This window comes from Adiantum capillus-veneris, chromosome 15, assembly GCF_014529385.1.
Source record: "Adiantum capillus-veneris isolate H3 chromosome 15, ASM1452938v2, whole genome shotgun sequence".
In the NCBI taxonomy this organism is placed as follows: domain Eukaryota; kingdom Viridiplantae; phylum Streptophyta; class Polypodiopsida; order Polypodiales; family Pteridaceae; genus Adiantum; species Adiantum capillus-veneris.
The window spans coordinates 79,600,562-79,608,385 of NC_140945.1; the positions used below are offsets into that span (position 1 = coordinate 79,600,562).

Sequence of the window (7,824 nt, forward strand, 5' to 3'; positions counted from 1 at the left end):
GAGTGTGCTTTTGAACGTTGTCTCTTGGAAGCCATTAAAGCATAGACTCCAAGTGAACGGAGGAGGCTGACTTGGTAGATACGCATATGATTTTAGAACTCTACCTAGTTTTGTGGGAGGAATACCATCACATGAGGGCACTTTGGGAGCAGTTGAAGAGCATGGTGGATACATTAGAGGGATGAGGACTTTTGATGCTCCAATCCCCGATGACCTTACTCCTGTGGGACCAGCAAACGATTACAAGGAAGGTGGCCAGTCAGTCAATTTTAATACTTTCCATGGTGGGATGGATGAGGTAAAGGCCTTAGCATTTATCCACTAGTTCGACAACGCCTTTAATGGTGAGAATTTTGCAGAGGCTTCCAAACTTCGCAAAGTCGCTACTTTTCTGAAGGACGATACGCAGTCATGGTGGAATGGCCCTATGAACAACCGCATTCAACCGAGGACTTGGGTGGATTTCAAGAGAACATTTGCAGCTATCTTTATGACTAAGGCTTTTGAAGTGGATGTGATAGCAACTTGGAATACACTTTCATATCTTGGTTGCTCGACTATGGAATAGTACATATCAAAGTTTTGGAAGGCACAATTGCCAATGACTTTGTTTCAGAATGGTACTCTTAAGGAGCAAGTTGAGTGATTTGTTATAGGATTGCCAAAGATCCTCGGGAATCATTGTATCAAGCTCCGGGTTCGCACTATACATCAGCTAACATTGGTCGACAAACTTTCTCTATGTATACCAAGACAGCCTAGACTATGGCTGATCTTGATGAACCAGAACCAGAATGAGAGATCGTCTTCGAGTAGATCCCATCCATCTACAGGTTTAGTACCTGATATTCTGGGATTAAGGGATGCGGATGCGAGTTCAGAGATGCAAAGCATGGGGTCAGGTCTGGGATCATCAATTGCTTGTTTTCTTCGATCTGGGGATAAGGGCCAGTTTTATTACACCAGAGCTAGATGAGAAGATGGGAGTAAAGATGAATGAGATGGGGCTTGCATATACATCTACTATGACTATTCGTTTCTTCGCAGGGATAGCAGCACCTTTTCATGATGCAAGATGGACATGTTATTGCCTATAAGAGCAGGGTATTGAGAGGGCTAGAGCAGCATATGTAGATTTACAAGAAGGAATTTCTTGGCATTATTCATGCTCTAGAGTCATGGAAGCACGATCTTCTTGGAGCGGATTTTACTATGCAGACTGATCATCAGTCATTGCGCTATTTTCTCACTTAGGCCAAGCTTTGTGAGAAGCATTTGTCATGGGCCAACTTCTTGTCAATTTTTCATTTTCAGCTTGTGCATGTTGCGGGCAAGAAGAACGTGGTAGCAGATACCTTGTCTAGGCGTCCACATATAGCGGCCGAGTTGGATGAGATGCGAGATCATTACAATACATATGAGGATTTTGTTGAGCCCATGACGCTCTTGTTCGTGGTGGCGAACATCCTGATTCATTTTTTGATGTTTCGTGGAAAGCTTTGCGTTTGTCGACTTCTTCGATAGAAGGTTATGACAGAGAGTCGTGCACCACCCTATTGACCTGTATTGACCAAATTTTGGCAGCATAACAACTGTAAACTGGTCCCAAACATGTTTCCAACCAAGAACTCACTTTCTTTGACAAAAACCCTCTAATTCCAACTCCAAAAGAGCAATTACAGCTCTCTAGATTTCTGGTTTTTCACCTGTTTCCAGCCCTAATCATTCCCAAAAGTGTACTCTGACAATTGGGCACTGTTCCCAATGTTCCAGCATCCATACGGCTGCAAAATAGTCCAAAAACAATAGTCATTGAGAAAATTCTGAATGTATTGTGCATCACTGTGTTTGCATTTCTGTGAGCTTGGGAGTCAATCTTCTAGTATGTTGTTTGGTGGTTCACTATGAAGGTACCCTTGCCACCCTATATACAACCAAAGAAAGAAAAACAAGTCTGAGGGGAATCGAACCCCGACACTAGCCATATGAGGCTATCACCAAGAGACTCGCACCACCCACCCTTATTAGTATGATTTGCAAAAGAATAAAAATCTTGACATACAATAAATTGCTTTGAGATAAAATCTTACCCAACATAAGTTGAGTCATGAGTTGACGTCTAATAAGACTAGTAGTCCTCATCCTCATCTCTAAGATTAATCGTCAATAGAATCTCGTCTTCATTATCCTTGTGGACTTCCTCAAACTCCTCCGCCGTTAAATATGTGTTTACATTCATTTCGATTGTCCACTCGACATCCATCATGTCTTCCTCTTCAGTGTCTATAGTGTCAGAGCAGGAATCATTGTCGTTCTCATCATGTACAATGTCATCATGATCTGCAAGGAAAATTCTACAATTCTCTGAAGTTGATGTGTCTAGATTCGGGGAAGGAACAATTTCTTCTTGATTTTCTTCCTCAAGATCAACGCTATCAAAAAAGTGTCGACCCCTGGGGAGAACATGCACAACTTTCCACCATGGATGAGCATCTGTATTCTTGACAAAGAATGCTTGTTCAACATGAGGTGGTAGAATGTAAGGCTCTTTTGTTGCACGCATTAACTTTGAGGAGTTGACGGACCAAAATCTGGATGGTTCTCGTCTCATTGTGGCATTATTGCCTTTATACTCGGCACGAAACCAATCCACCTTCAAAATCACCTATCAAAATGCACGAATCAAAACTTTAGACTTATGCATAGCTTGAAGAAACTACATGTTATTGATTCATGAAGAGAGATTTCATTTTACCTGCTTGAAGATACGATATGATACTTCATACATACCGACAATGGTTCCCACATAACCAAGTTCACAGTCTACAAGATTTGTCTCTCTTGAACTGGCACGTGATAATTTCTTGAAAGAGGCTACAACGCAAGAATCCTGAGTTAGACATAAGTCGTCAATGTCTTTTATCCGAAGATGTTGCCCATAAGCCCACATGTTGGTATACATTCGAGCCTAGAACAATAAATAAATTATATAAGAAAAAAGAGAAGATTGAAGCTTATTTAGTTCAATTTCTGAAACCCGAGAAGTTACCTTTCTTTCACACCCGATCATATACTCTCGTTGTTCCCTTGAGATTGACTCATGATCACTAACCGCACGTTGCATATGGGTGTATAACCAATCCGTGAAAGAAGATACATTGTGCTTGTTATTTACATGGTTTGACATCTAGATCTTCTCTTTTTACGTCTTCCAACTCGTTGGTTTGCAAGCTCCTCTTTATACTCATCAATAAATTGTTGCATGCATTTGCTATTATAGACAATGAAAGTAGAAATATCCAAATTATCTTGGATTCTAAGTCAAAAAGAGACTCCCTTACCAGACAGTACCTCGTCTGACATGATAGAAGAAGACTCATTTGTCCATGCACGCGGAGCTTCAGAGTGCGTTTGTTCAAGATATTCTGAAACGTAATACATGCATTCTTCAAGCATCCATCCCTCTGCCATTGAACCCTCAGGTCTTGCTTTTTGACGTACATAACCTTTGAGTATGCCCATAAATCTTTCGGCCCAAAACATCCATCGAGTAGAAACAACACCGGGGAGCTCTATCTCGTCCACTAGATGGACCAGAAGATGGACTTGAATATCAAAAAAGGATGTTGGAAGTTCCTTCTCCATCAAACAAAGAAGCTCTATACATTCACGCTTCTTTTGTGGAATTATTTGTTTGTCGATCTCTTTAGATGTAATCCATCTATCAGTAAGTTATCAAGAATACATTAGAGAATGATTCAACTAAGTTATCAACTAAAAATTCTCATTGAAAATTAAAGAGCCATAAATATATACCTTGCAAGAGATCCAAGACGATAAATTACATCTCGAACTCCTTGGGTAGTGCACCCATCAATAATAAGGGGTAGAACATGCTGCATACATGATTCATCCAATCAAGAAAATATACAAGAAACTAACTATTTACAAAGATCGTTGTAGATTTACCTTCACAAAGCTGTGCCAATCATGTGTTTTTAAACCAGACAAGCTCTTGTTATCTAAAGTGAACATGTTTCTACAAGATGCTCCATATTCCGTAGGTGTACGAAGTGACTGAATCTTCATGTTAACTGCCTGCAACTCTTCTACCGTAAGTACCCATGGAGCAGGCTCATAAGTTGTCTCATTTTGAGTTTCATCATAAAGTGGCCATAGATTGGGCTTTGAGTTTTGATCTTTTAAGTCATTTCTTGCTGCCGCTGTGTCTTTTAAGCCAACGAGGTGTTGCCATAATGAATGACCAACATTCTTGAATATGTGCATCGGATCAAGAAGATGACATATCTTCAAATCCTTCCAATATTCCAAAGTGTACCATATCGAAGGACTTTGAGCTAAGGAACGTTTTCCTTTGCCTCGTGCCTTCACACCATTATCATCGTCGTCGCTTATGATCTCAGACTCCAGATCAATAGCGGGTCCAATAGTCCACTTTAGATACCAATCCTTTGGTGTCATTGGTATTGGACATCTTCATTCTTCTACCAAACCATTAAAATGTATGGATTGCTTTCTATTTCGTAATAGTCCACTTTAGATACCAATCCTTTGGTGTCATTGGTATTGGACATCTTCATTCTTCTACCAAACCATTAAAATGTATGGATTGCTTTCTATTTCGTAGATGATGATCTTCAGGTAAAAATCGTCTATGTCGAAGATATATATTTTTGTTGAGATTTTTGCTATAAATTGATTTTAACCAATCACCACAAACAGGAAAAGCTTTATAGCCCTTCGTACATATCCCTGCATGAAAAACATAATGAAGGTGATTAGCGCATTAAAAATCCTAGCATACGAGATAATTTATATATAAAAGCGCATTTACCTGAGCAAAATCAATATCCTGGAAAATCGTGGATAGTCCATGCTAAAATTCCACGAAAAGTAAACTTTCTCTGATCAATGCTTCTAGACATATCAACTACATCAATCCCTCTCCACAATTCTTGAAGATCATCGATAAGAGGAGCTAAATAAACATTCAAGTCTTTAACTTGTCGTTTTCTGAGAATCAAGAGTGAGAGCACTAAATATTCTTTCTTGATGCTGAGATATGGGGGTGGGTTATAATTGATAACTACCACCGGCCATGTAGACCATTTACTTGATTTCATAGAAAATGGATTCACACCATCCAATGCTACACCCATCTTTAAATTGCCTGGTTCTTTTGCATAATCTAGCCATAGCGTTTCAATATGCTCAAATGTAGGACTATCCATTGGAATTCGCATTACTCCATCTTTGCTCTTGTGCTCTGCTCCCCATATCATAAGGTTAGCTAGTTTGGGACTTTGAAACATATGTTTTATACGTGGAGCGAGGGGAAAATGTCTCAACACCTTTCTAGGGACCTTACCTTTCTTCTGTTTATAATGAGACGTTTGACATTTTGGACACAACATATTGTCCTTGTACTCACCTCTATATAAAATGCAATCATTGGGACATGCATGTATAGAAGAATAGTCACATTAGGGCCAAAAACGACTCAAAAAGGGTTGTTTGTTAATCTAAGGATTAAGGAATAGTCCAATAGTTATTTGACACGTATACAAAAGTATGGCACTCTTGTCTCCTCTATTGTGGGTTTTGGTGGTCCTATTTTGACGGAGAACCGCTGAATGTCTTGATCGCAAGGCTGAAACTGCTATATTTAGGTGCTTTCGGCGAGAGAGCTCATTAAATTTGCGGCTCAAAGCAATGAAGTCTCGTCTTTTATTCCATTTTATATTTCACAAAAGCGTTGTCAAAAGATACGAAATCTATGTCAGAAGACTCTCAAAACAAGAGCATTAATGACAAATCACCTACTTTTTTCAAACATATACCTTTCTCGCTCTCTAGTTTGTGAGAGGTTTTAGTTTCTCTAGTTTCCGTCTATACTTTCTTTCTTCTCTAATCTCTAAGTTTCCATGGCGTCTTTTGCACGTCGCCCTTCACATAACATAACTTCTTGTGACTTTCATAATGTTAGAGAGGATGGTCTTTGGAAGTCCATATCTTTTCGTGTGAATGACTGGGTAACAATGCTTCCTTCATGCAAAGGTGTACACAAAGTGAAGAGAACTAAACGCGATAAAGTAAAAAACCATTGGAAAGGTCGTGTTCTTGCTTTCAAAGTGACCAACAATGGCTGGCTAGCTAAGGTTCAACATGTGTACATGGCCAAGGATATGGTGTTAGACTGGGAAGAACATCCCACACTGCATTCTTATTGCAAGTACAAAAAAAAACTATTTGATACAGTGAATTTTTTTCATTATCCCATTGTTTTTCTCATTTTTTGATTCCATTCCAGATATATTTCCTTCAACAGTTGTGGAATGGCAGCCTGTGGAGAGTCCAAGTGGGACGTTCAAAGCAATGCATAAAGGGATTGCAGATGCTATGTATGCTGATAAGCAACCTTCCTTTTACAAAACAATGGATTTGTTTGTCTATTTTGCAGAATACAAAGTTCCATCACGAGAAGGTGCATATGGAGAACTACATCAGTTACCCGTTCCCACCATAAGTTCACTTGATTGGGAAGCTCCTGATGCATGTACTATATCAAACTTCAAATCCAAGATCAAAGAAGACATCCTTAAAGCTATGTCTCTGGGCAGGATATCAAGAAGGATTAAAGTTCAATGGTTCTTGCCTATACATGTCTTTGTGGCATGTTTCAAAACAATGGATTTGAAGAGGACAAAGATGATGTGGCTTAATAGAAGACTTTCTACGACTGAACTTGATAATGTTCTTGGAGATGGATGAAGCACCAAAGAAACTTTCCATATTGGTGACAATATTAGTTGTAGAGTAAGCCCAAATTCTATGTCTATCTCATATCAACTATGTCGTCAATCATTAGTTCTGGGCTACGACTATACAAGATGGAGAAGCAAATTAGGTAGCTAGGTTCCTCTCGACTTTGAGGAAAATTGTCCAGAGTTTGAACTAAAGGTCACAGTACATCCACACACCGAGTATAGAAACCTGATAGTAACAACAAATTGGAGACTAAATGATGTTAGAGAATCTCTTGAGTTTCTTGATGAAACATCTCCCGAGTATAGATTCAAAGTGGATGAAATTGTGGTGAGCACAAGGATGGAGAATTCAACCTCTTGCATCACATGCCTTCCCCCAAAAAGAGTTGTATTTGAGCCACTTGCAAGGACTTGAAAAAACAAGTTCAATATTGTAATCATTTTGCAAATATATTTATCTTTTCTCTACTTATGTTGTTTTAAACTTACATGACATCATGATACACATTTAAGAATCGACAGTTGCATTAAGTATTTTAAGTACAAAATTATGAATCACCAAAGGGTATATATATATGTTCATATGGACAAAATGAACAAAAGTGTACATAGCTTTTGTGGACTATTCAATCATGAAATTCCACTTTTCTTTTTTCTTGAGAGGATTCTGCATCCTCAGAGACCCTTTTCCTTTTGTGTTCAGAAGGGGGTGAAAGTTTAGGAGTGGGTGGTGGTGGTGACTTGGCAGGGGTTGGTGCTTTGGGCTCCTTAGGACTGGCTGTCTTGGGTAATTTGGCAGCTTTCTTTGACAACATAAATGGTAGCTTGAAAGGTGAGCTAGGTGCCTCCCCCTTATTGTTCTTAAGTGAACGACACTTTTGAACCTTGAATTTCAATGGTGAGTGGAATGGATGGCCCTTTGTATCTGCTCTTTTTTTTGCAGGGATCTTAGTGGGACTCTTTCCCTTGGCAGTCTTCTTAGTGGGACTCTTCCCCTTGGCAGGGATCTTCTTTTTGGTAGGACTCTTCCCCTTGG

The 7,824-nt window shown here is 39.3% G+C and overlaps 1 pseudogene; it reads right to left on the reverse strand.

Moving 5' to 3' along the window:
- Positions 1–2,731: 2,731 nt before the first annotated feature.
- Positions 2,732–4,482, reverse strand: LOC147440956 (uncharacterized; annotated as a pseudogene).
- Between the last annotated feature and the right edge of the window lie 3,342 nt (positions 4,483–7,824).